The 11,578-nt window shown below is 45.3% G+C and overlaps 1 long non-coding RNA gene across 1 annotated transcript in view; it reads left to right on the plus strand.

Moving 5' to 3' along the window:
• LOC119973242 overlaps nt 1-3,925 on the plus strand; it is a 113,491-nt gene extending 109,566 nt beyond the window's left edge. Inside the window, exon 4 of the long non-coding RNA XR_005462260.1 lies at nt 3,844-3,925. This is a non-coding gene — a long non-coding RNA (uncharacterized LOC119973242). The remainder of the gene's footprint in view (nt 1-3,843) is intronic.
• Nucleotides 3,926-11,578: the final 7,653 nt, after the last annotated feature.

Genomic DNA, 11,578 nt, shown 5'->3' on the forward strand with positions numbered 1-11,578 from the left:
TGATGTCTTCTCGGTCAATTATTTAGCCCTCAGGACAAACGGTTTACAATATTCAAAAGTTAAAAAGGTGCTACATTAATGCAGGTTCTCCTTTAAATTTTAATACAGGATTAGGGCTATTTGAAAGTGATCTTTTCTCTTCCTGTACAAGACCTGAACTAGCCAGCAGTTAGCTTTGCAAAGTTCTTTTGTAGGGAGCTAACTGTTATTAAAGGTAGATTCTTAGAATAGTTACAGCACAGAAGAAGGCCATTCAGTCCATCAAGCCTATTCCAGCTCTCTGCAAGAGCCAATTTAACTAGTATCATCCCTGCCCTTACCCTGCAAATTTTATTGACTTCCCACAATCATTACCCACATATCCACATATGTACTTGAGAATATCTGAAGACTCCCATTTGCAGCACACATTTCCTTATGGGGAAGAGTGGAACAGGTTTTTGCTTCCCAGGCTGGTTTGGCATTGTACAGGTTTCTGCTGCCCTGATTGGTTTGTCTTTCAGTGCCCTGATTCGATCAGATTGGTTACTGAAAGAGGGCTCAGGGCAAAAGACTGCTAAATCAAGATAGCTCGGATAAAGAGTAAGACATAAAAGTATGGATGAATATGACAGAATTAAGTAATTTAATACATACTTAGGTTAATTTACTAGATAAGGACTATAAAACAAACAGTAGAAAATGTATTCCCTGGGAAGAAGGACCTGTAGCAATTATTAACAATTAAATGTGCATTCTTAAAGCATATAAATGCTTGTTAACATTGAAATGTTCACAAGGCATAATGGGGCTTAGCCAGCTAACTTGGCCACATTCTTTAGAAAGGCAGATTCACACAGAAACAGCCTATGCAGCAGAAACATTCATTATCAGCAGTCCCCAGACAGCAGTTATAAATCCGGACAATGATTCCAGTCAGGAACAAGATTAAAATGGGGGGCATTGTACATACAAGGAACCAAGGACAGTAGGTAAGGGAGTTTGGAAAGCATCAGGAAATCATGCATAAGTCCACAACTGTCCATGAATCTGGAACTGACCCAGATTGCTCTCCCACGTACATTGGCCGAGCTTGGGAAATAAAGACCATCTTTAACCAGTTACTTTCTCCGCGAGCCTTTGTGTTAGCTGAGCCATGATTAAGAAGGGAAACCCCTCACATGAAAGCCAGCTTAATTCTTAGTCTTGGAAAACTTTCACTTTGAAAGCGCTCTCGTGTGTGAGGCCTGTTGAAGTTCAATGGAATTTGCCCTTTACTGAACTGTATGGCAATAGCTCTTGAAAAAAATCGGCAACTTTGATTTGAAGTCAAGATATTATGAAAGAATCCAGGGCAATGGTGGAAATTCTCAAGGACAAGGGTTATTTTTATCAGAGTTAACAGACGTTGAGAGACCGAGGGAGAGAGATAGGTTGGAACAGAGTAGGAGAGAAGTTGGGAAGGGGTAAAGAGAATGAAAGTGGGAAAGAGATATAGCCTGGAATTATCCGGCTGTTCGCTGTCAGTGGGATTCTCTGGTCGTGCCGCCAGCGCACCCCTGCCTGCGGGTTTTCTGGCGGCATTGGGTGGCTTCATTGGGAAATTCCATTGACAGGCGAGAGCAGAGAATCCCATCGCCAACAAACATGTGGCTGGATAGAGTGGGATAGGGGAACGAGAGAGAGACAGCCGGGGAGGGAGCGAGTGACAGATAGATTTTGGAAAAGGGAGGAGATGAGAGAGAAACAGAATGGGATAGAGGAGTGAGAAAGGGAGAGAGACTTAGGTGGAAAAAAGATACAAAGTCAGAAATGGGGAAAGTGAGACACAGTGGAAAAGGAAGGAAAGTGGGAGAGACAGAGTGGGAGGGGAGAGAGTGAGAAAGATAGAGGCCAGAATTCTCCGTCCATTCACGTCGACGGGATTCTCCTGCCTGCTGCAGTGAATGGAGTCTTGGCTTAGCGCCAAATTCTCACTGGCAGCGATGGCAGGGCAATCTTGGGTCAGATGACCCAAGCCAGGGAAACAGCGGGGTAGGGAGAAGAGTGACAGACAGAATAGGAAAGTTGGGAGAGTAGGCTGGAGTTAATTGCAAACTACACTGACTAATTTCAGATCAATTCATCCTGTCTCCTCACATTCCCTTATCGCATCTCACTCTCTCCTTTTTCCACTCTGTCTCTCTCACTTCTTTAGACCCCATGCAAGCATAAAAGTATATTCAAACTGAGCCTGTCCCTGGAATCCCTGATTAGGGATCCCAAATGCAGGAATCTGATCAAATGACCAATCAGGTCAGTGAAAAAACTGTCCAGTACCACACTAGAATGGGAAAGAATGATTTGCAGATGGGATGAGCTTTGCTGGGGTTGTGCCACAAGTTGATCTTCCACCATCTCCCAGAGGAGTTTCGCTGTCAGAGAAGCCAAGGCCATTATCGCTCTGAATTATTCTACCCGTGAATCTTTAGCTCTGAATTAAACTCTGAAAACTGAGCCCGGTTAACATCTATCTCAGCATAATGAGGGGGGAGGGGAGAGTAGTGCGGGTGTGCAGCATGTGTTCAAGAACCAAGAAGCGATAAATCAGCAGATTCATTTTTTAAATCATTCATGGAATATGGGCATTGATGGCTAGGCTAATATTTGAGCCCATCCCTATTTGGTCTTGAGGTGAGCTGCCTTCTTGAACCTCTACCGTCCATCCGGTGCAGATCTACCTATTAGGAAGGACGTTCCTAAGAGTGGAAAATTCAGAATGTCCAATTCACCAAACATAATGGGCGAGATTCTCTGACCCCCCCCGCCGGGTCGGAGAATCGCCCGGGGCCGGCGTCAATCCCGCCCCCGCCGTGTGCCGAATTCTCCGCCACCAGAGATTCGGCAGGGGCGGGAACCGCACCGGTCGGCAGGACCCCTCCGCGGCGATTTTCCGGCCCACGATGGGCCGAAGTCCCGCCGCTGTCAACCCTCTTCCGCCAGCGTGGATTAAACCACCTACCTTACCAGCAGGAGCAGGCGGCGCGGGCGGGCACCGGGGTCCTGGGGGGGGGGGGGGGGCGCGGGGCGATCTGACCCCGGGGGGGGTGCCCCCACGGTGGCCTGGCCCGCAATCGGGGCCCACTGATTGGTGGGTGGGCCTGTGCCGTGGGGGCACTCTTTTTCTTCCACCTTCGCCATGGTCTTCACCAGCCGGCCGGCGAAGTCCTTTCGGCCCTGGCTAGCGTGGCGCCAAAGGCCGTTCACACCAGCCGGCGGAGCGGGAACCACTCTGGCGCGGGCCTAGCCCCCCCAATGTGAGGGCTTGGCCCATAATGGTGCGGAGACTTCTGCACCTTTGGGTCGGCCCAACGCCGGAGTGGTTCACGCCACTCCAACACGCCGGGACCCCCCGCCCCACCGGGTAGGGGAGAATCCCGGCCCATGTCTTTCAGGACTTGTGGAAGGAAACTGGAGGAGCCGGAGGAAACCTACGGGGAGAACATGGAGACTCCGCACAGAAAGTGACCAAAGCTGGGAATCGAACCCGGGTCTCTGGCGCTGTGAAGCAACAGTGTTAACCACTGTGCTACCGTGCCGCCTCACTTAGAGGGGAATTTTCAGGTGGTGATGTTCCCATGCATCTGCTGCCCTTGTCATCCTAAGCAGTAGATTGCAGGTGTGGGAGGTGCTGTCAAAGGAGCCTCAGTGAGTTGCTGCGGTGCATCTTGTAGATGGTACACACTGCTGCCACTGTGTGTCGTTGGTGGAGTGAGTCAGTGTTTACTGTGGTGGATGGGGTGTGATGCCAACCACGTTGCTTGAGGTGCATTCATCCAGGAAAGTGGAGGGTATTCCGTCATAATACTGACTTGTGTCTTCTAGATGGTGGACAGGCTTTGCAGAGACAGGAGAAGTTATTTGCTGCAGAATTCCAAGCCGATGGTCTTGTAACCACTGGCTAGTCTCGTTCGGTTTCTGGTCAATGATGACTCCCAGGACAATTATGGTGCAGATTCGCTAATGGTAATTTGGTCATTAATTTTATACAGCTGTTTTCCTGCTGTCTCCCCACAAGCTTTTACACATTACTCTTCTTTCAGTTATTTAGCAATGATCACATTGGAATGCATTCCACATTGCAATAATGCTTTACACTTAAATATTTCTTCTAATTTCACTCTTCCCATAACTGCCATTTATCATCAGATTATGTCTTTGTTTTATCTATCAATACAAATAATTTCTCAACAGTGTACTTCCTGTTTATTCCCTTATTTCCCCTTTTATTTTTGTCGTTACATTTTTGATCCACGGATAATTAATAGATATGTGGCTTTAAGACAAGCAGGAGAATTCAGAAGCCTGTACTGATTTAAACTGGAGTTGTAGACTGGCAGGCACCAGTGACAGAGATGGGCTGGGATTCGATTTGGCTGGTTGTTAATTAATTGGCCCAAAAGGCTGCGCTCTGCCTGGTAGCAGGTGGTGATTGGATCTTATCCCATTGAAATGGTTCAGAGACCGAAGGAGATTTCCGTTTTGATTCTGGCAGCATGGTGAAAAGATCCATCTCGTCCTCTCCAGAGCTAGCTGTTGCTAACTCCAGAAGGTTGTTGTGGGGACTGTCTCTCTCTCTAGGAAGCCCGTGGTGTTGGATTCCTGGAACTTCAGAGGCCTGGAGACAAACCACAAATCGAAAGCAAAGTTTGATGAAACAGAGACTCTGCCTCTCCAGGAAAGTTGTAGTATGGTACATTAAAACTGCAGAAAAGACCAGTACAAGCTGCAAAACAGAGACTTTAATTCGCAAGCTTACTATGACGAAAACATGCTAAGAACCGTCATATGAAGCAAATACTCTTTTCCCTTTCACTTACTTTCTTTTACCCCTTTCCACCCCTCTGAGTTTGTCTTGTGTGTGTGTGTGTATATATAATTATATTATATATGAGGGTGGGAGGCAAGTTAAAGTGGGATTTCAGTGTTTGTTAATTGTTAACCAACTGTTTTTGCTGCGTGATTCATTATAGTTCTTGTTATAAATAAACAGTAATTGGTGTTTATCTTACAAACCTGGTAGCTGTCATTATTGGACAGCCAAGGGCCAAAGATTTAGGATATTTTTAACAGAATTATTGGTTAATTCACTTGCGTTGTGACTCCGGGACAAGTTAGCCTAGAATTGACCGTGCGCTTGCCCAAGATGTCATAACGATAGTTCTCTTTACTACTTTCATTAACCTTATCAGGTTCCCATCAATCGGAGAGAACACAGTCTTACTTCTCCAGCCTTTCCGCATCATTCAAGGAAGTGTTGGTGAGCCTTTATAAAACACTGGTTCAGCCCCAACTGGAGTATTATGTCCAAATTTGGGTACTATATTTTTTGACAAGGCCTGGAGACTTTAGACAGGATGCAGAAAAGATGTACGAGAATGAACCCAAGGATATGGCACATCAGTTCCATTGATACTTGGAAAGGTTGGTGTTCTTCCTAGGAGAACATAGAACAGTACAGCACAGAACAGGCCCTTCGGCCCTCGATGTGCCGAGCAATGATCACCCTACTCAAAACCACGTATCCACCCTATACCCGTAACCCAACAACCCCCCCCCTTAACCTTACTTTTTAGGACACTACGGGCAATTTAGCATGGCCAATCCACCTAACCCGCACATCTTTGGACTGTGGGAGGAAACCGGAGCACCCGGAGGAAACCCACGCACACATAGAACATAGAACGATACAGCGCAGTACAGGCCCTTCGGCCCTCGATGTTGCACCGACATGGAAAAAATCTAAAGGCCATCTAACCTACACTATGCCCGTATCATCCATATGCTTATCCAATAAATTTTTTAATGCCCTCAATGTTGGCGTGTTCACTACTGTTGCAGGTAGGGCATTCCACGGCCTCACCACTCTTTGCGTAAAAAACCCACCTCTGACCTCTGTCCTATATCTATTACCCCTCAATTTAAGGCTATGTCCCCTCGTGCTAGCCACCTCCATCCGCGGGAGAAGGCTCTCGCTGTCCACCCTATCTAACCCTCTGATCATTTTGTATGCCTCTATTAAGTCACCTCTTAACCTTCTTCTCTCTAACGAAAACAACCTCAAGTCCATCAGCCTTTCCTCATAAGATTTTCCCTCCATACCAGGCAACATTCTGGTAAATCTCCTCTGCACCCGTTCCAAAGCTTCCACGTCCTTCCTATAATGTGGCGACCAGAACTGTACGCAATACTCCAAATGCGGCCGTACTAGAGTTTTGTACAACTGCAACATGACCTCATGGCTCCGGAACTCAATCCCTCTACCAATAAAGGCCAACACACCATAGGCCTTCTTCACAACCCTATCAACCTGGGTGGCAACTTTCAGGGATCTATGTACATGGACACCGAGATCCCTCTGCTCATCCACACTACCAAGAATTTTACCATTAGCCAAATATTCCGCATTCCTGTTATTCTTTCCAAAGTGAATCACCTCACACTTCTCCACATTAAACTCCATTTGCCACCTCTCAGCCCAGTTCTGCAGCTTATCTATGTCCCTCTGTAACCTGCAACATCCTTCCGCACTGTCTACAACTCCACCGACTTTAGTGTCGTCTGCAAATTTACTCACCCATCCTTCTGCGCCCTCATCTAGGTCATTTATAAAAATGACAAACAGCAACGGCCCCAGAACAGATCCTTGTGGTACGCCACTCGTAACTGAACTCCATTCTGAACATTTCCCATCAACTACCACTCTCTGTCTTCTTTCAACTAGCCAATTTCTGATCCACATCTCTAAATCACCCTCAATCCCCAGCCTCCGTATTTTCTGCAATAGCCGATCGTGGGGAACCTTATCAAACGCTTTACTGAAATCCATATACACCACATCAACTGCTCTACCCTCGTCTACCTGTTCAGTCACCTTCTCAAAGAAGGTGACTGAACACACACGGGGAGGACGTGCAGACTCCGCACAGACAGTGACCCAGCCGGGAATCGAACCTGGGACCCTGGAGCTGTGAAGCATTTATGCTAACCACCATGCTACCGTGCTGCCCCTGAAGTTAAGAGGAGATATTGTAGAAGAATTCAAAATTATGAGGGGTCTGGATAGAGCATATAAAGAGAAACTGTTCCCATTTGCAGAAGGATCAAGAACCAGAGACACAGATTTAAGACAAAGGAATGATAAAGCAATATGAGAACAAACATTTCTTGCACAATGTATAATCACAATCTTGGAATTGCATGAAACTGGGGTGGAGGTAGATTCAGGGCTACAGGGAAAATGCAGGATTAACTAAATTGTTCTCGCAGAGAACCAGTGTGGACTTGAAGGGCTAAATAGCACCCCCTCCCTCCCAGCGCTGTTGCCATTCTCGGCCTCATCCATGACATCATCCTGGGAAATGAGTATTATACTTTGTCCAGGGTCATTTAGCCCCCTTACCCTGTAAGTTTCAACTCCACTAACCCACACCTGGTCCTCATCCGTTAATACCCTTATCCAACAAAGATCTACCAGTCTCAGTTTGGAAAAGTTTTGTTTATTGTTGGAAATCATGGAACCGTGGCAAGTATCCCAAATTGGGATTTTTCCCATGCTTTTCAGTATTTATGACTTGCTAATATTTTCTATCCAGTAAGATTTATGATTAGATCCAAATGAACAGGTCCAAGCTTGGTTAAAGCTCAATTCTGTTACTTCTGTGTAACTTTTTAAAAATGTCTTTATTCAAAGTGTTGAGAATGTGGAACTCACTACCACATGGAGCAGTTAAATGCACCTGCACTATTGACCTTAAGGAAAGTACATTAGAGAGAAGGGATCAGAAGGATATTTTGATAGACAAGATGTTCCAGAGTGGGAGGAGGCTTGTGACCAACATAACCAGCAACATAGACTGCTTTGCTGAAAGGTCATTGACCTGAAACGTTGACCTGACCTGAAAGAGCTTCTCTCTCCACAGATGCTACCAGACTTTTGAGTGTTTCCAGCATTTTGTTTTTAATTTCAGCATAAATGAGTTGGGTCAAATGGCCTGTTTCAGTGCCATAAAATCTATGTAATATAAAATCCACAGTCTGTGCTGCTTCCCCTTATTTAAACTTGGTGCATTCCAACTATCAAAGTGAAAGGGCAATTAAGTTATTTAACTTGTGTGTGTAATCACTAATCAGCTCTTACGCAATAATCTAGTCCCATGTCTCGAGGTACCTGGAGAACAGCCAGCCTTGTATTGATTTCCAAGAAAGCAGCTGATGAGCTTTTCAAGGTTATTCCTGGAAACATTCAATAGGCCACTTTCTGCAGAAGATATTTTTTATATTTGAACTGGTGTTCTAAGGGTGTGGTTCTTGAACAGATTGTTTGCTTCACGCTACCTTGAACGCACACAATTCATTTCCTAGCAGCTGTTGTATAAACAGAGCCAATGTCACGCATGCCAACTCTCTCCATACAAGGAAAATGCCACTGTCTCCCTATTAACAATCGAGTCACAATTCCAGAGTGTTTTCAGCTGCTAAACTTGAGACAGATGTCATAGTTCCAGTTACAATAAACATATTTGCCATCTGGAAGTGAAATTTAAAAACTTGCCTGTGATAGTTCAAGAAGCTGTGTGTCGAAGGAAGAGATTACAAAATCAGAGCTGGAGGAAGTGAGAGCACTGCTCGAGAAACCCTGAGCAGCTGCCTTTGTTAACCTCCTGTCAAAGACTTTCATTGCGAGCTCTCTGGACTGATTGACCCATTCAAAACTGCTTTTTCCCTCAATGTGTGCTTCTGCAATGCTTGTACCCATCCAAGTCTACAACTCAATCTCTATCTATTTTTATTACTGAAGGTCTATTGAAACATTGAAAATAGATGCTACAGAAGGCCATTCGGCCTTTGAGCCTGCTCCACCATTCATTATGGTCATGGCTGATCATCAAATTCAGTAACCTGATCCTGTCTTCTCCCCATATCCCTTGATCCCTTTAGCCCCAAGAGCTATAACTAATTCCTTCTTAAAAATTACACAACATTTTGGTCTTTTGAAATACACAAACATCCCTTCCTATGCTTTTCCAAGGCTTCAGAACACTGCTTTTCATTCTCTCACACATTTGTATAGTTGAGAAAGTCTCACGGAGGACAGGTGATCATTTTTAAAAAAGTATTGTTTCATGGGATGCGGACTAGGCCAGCATTTATTGCCCATTTGTAATTGCCATTGAGAAGGTAGTGGTGAGCCACATTATTAAACCGTCAGTCAGTGTACACCTACTGTTGCTGGGGGTATCCCTACAACATCATCCTGATGGTTACCGCTGACCAGAAACTGAACTGAACTAGCCTTATGAATACTGTGACTACCAGACCAGGTCAAATTTAGCAATCCCATAGCGAGTAACTTACCTCCTGAAACCCCAAATCCTATCCATCATCTATAAGGCACAAGTCAGGAGTGTAATGGAATACACTTGCCTGGATGAGTGCAGCTCCAACAACATTCAGGCTCAGCGCCAAGCAGGACAAAGCAGCAGGTTTGATTGCTATCCCATCCACAAACATTAAATCATCCCTACCACCAACGAACAAGAGTAACAGTGTGTACCATCTACAAGATGCACTGCAGAAACTCACCAAGGTTCTTTAGGCAGCACCTGCCAAACACACGACCACTTACCATTTAGAAAGATAAGAGCAGCAGATACCTGGGAATCCCACCACCTGGAGCGCCCCCCCCCCCCCCCCCCCCCCACCCACCCCACCCCGTCACTCATCATTCTGATTTGGAAATATATTGCTGTTCCTTCACTATTGCTGGGTCAAAATCATGGAATTCTCTCCCTCACAGCACTGTGTGTATCTACACCTCAGAAACTGCAGCAGTTCAAGAAGGCAGCTCCCCAGCTTGGGTCACTGTCTGTGCGGTGTCTGCACATTATCCTTGTGTCTGTGTGGGTTTCCTCTAGGTGCACCGGTTTCCTCCCACAGCCCAAAGATGTGCAGGTTAGGTAGACTGGCCATGATAAATTGCCCTTCCGTGTCAAAAAAAAGGTTACGTGGGGTTGCTGGGTTACGGGAATGGGATAGAGGCGTGGGGTGCTCTTTCCAAGGGTTGGTGCAGACTCGATGGGCCGAATGGTCTCCTTCTGCACTGTAAATTCTATGAACTAGGGATGGGTAATAAATGATGCCCTAGTCAGTGACGCCTATATTCTGTAAACAAAAACAAATGTGAGCAGGTTCCAGGATTTTGATCCAGTGACATTGAGGTGATATATTTCCAAGTTAGGAGGGCGGGCTAATTTAAACCACCCTGATTTCCCCTCTCACCAGCTGTCCAAAAACAGAAAGGTATTTTGATTTCCCCCTTTTAAATGGTGGTGTATTTCCCAACTCCTTTGTTTTGGCATGATCTGATTTGTACTATTCACCCCACAGCAAACTAGAGTTAGAATAATATCCTCCACACGGTTGCCAAGTAGCTTTCTTTTGACTCATACAATAAAAGATGAGAGAATGAAAGACTCACAAGACAAAGTCCTCAAACTAAAGAAGTACTGTTTCACATGAATCCAGAGTCCAGAATCATAGTCTAATGCTGTATTCCTTTGGAGGTCGGCAGGCTTAAAGTTGATGCTGGATAATTCACTTTTCCAGGTGGGATGACTTCCACAATGAGATGAACAAGTCTTGGAGGCAATGGCATATAAATTCCAGTAGAAACAGTGTAGATAGGGCCAGGCATTCAAACCTGTTCAGAGCCCATTTTTCATGCTGCTGCTTGGTAGATGGAAAGATAACAGACAGAGCTTGGATTTGGATTTGATTTATTGTCACATTTACCGAGGTACAGTGAAAAGTATTGTTCTGTGTACAGTCCAGACAGATTGTTCCATACATGAGAAAATATAGGGCATTCGATAAATACACATAGACACAGGCATCAGGTGAAGCATATGAAGTGCCATACTACTCACTAAACAAATAAAACAAAAGTGAGCAAATTCCAGGATTTTGATCCAGTGACAGTGAGGTGATATATTTTTCAAGTTAGGATGGTGTGTAACTTTGAGGGGATTTTCACAAATGTCCATTGCCCTTGTCCTTCCAGGTGGCAGAGGTCATGGTTGTGGAAGGTGCTGTTGAAGGAGCTTTGGTGAGTTCCTGCAGTACATTTGGTAGACACTGCTGCCACCATGTATCAGTAATGAGGGAGTTAATATGGGAGTGTATGGGATTCCAATCATTTGGGAGATGTGAAGAGAAGATGTATGAAGACATTGGTTCAGTCCATAAGAGGATCATTCAGGAGTCTGGTAACAGCAGGGAAGAGGCTGTTTCGGAACCTATTAGCGCATTTTCTCAGATTTTTGTATCTCCTGTCTGATGGAAGAAGTTGAAAGAGAGAAAGCAAATTACATGTCCCATCAGCTAGATGGAGGTTTGGGGGAAAAGTCCCCATAATCCCCACCTCTCCACTTTAGTAAAGGATTTATGTCCCTTGGTCTCAGTTCCTGAGATTGTTAATGTTCCAACCATTAAGAACTCTGAAAGGAAGGTTACAGGACTCTTTGTCTTAGCAGACTTATGGGCTCCAGATGGCCCATCT

This window comes from Scyliorhinus canicula, chromosome 11 (genome assembly GCF_902713615.1).
Source record: "Scyliorhinus canicula chromosome 11, sScyCan1.1, whole genome shotgun sequence".
In the NCBI taxonomy this organism is placed as follows: domain Eukaryota; kingdom Metazoa; phylum Chordata; class Chondrichthyes; order Carcharhiniformes; family Scyliorhinidae; genus Scyliorhinus; species Scyliorhinus canicula.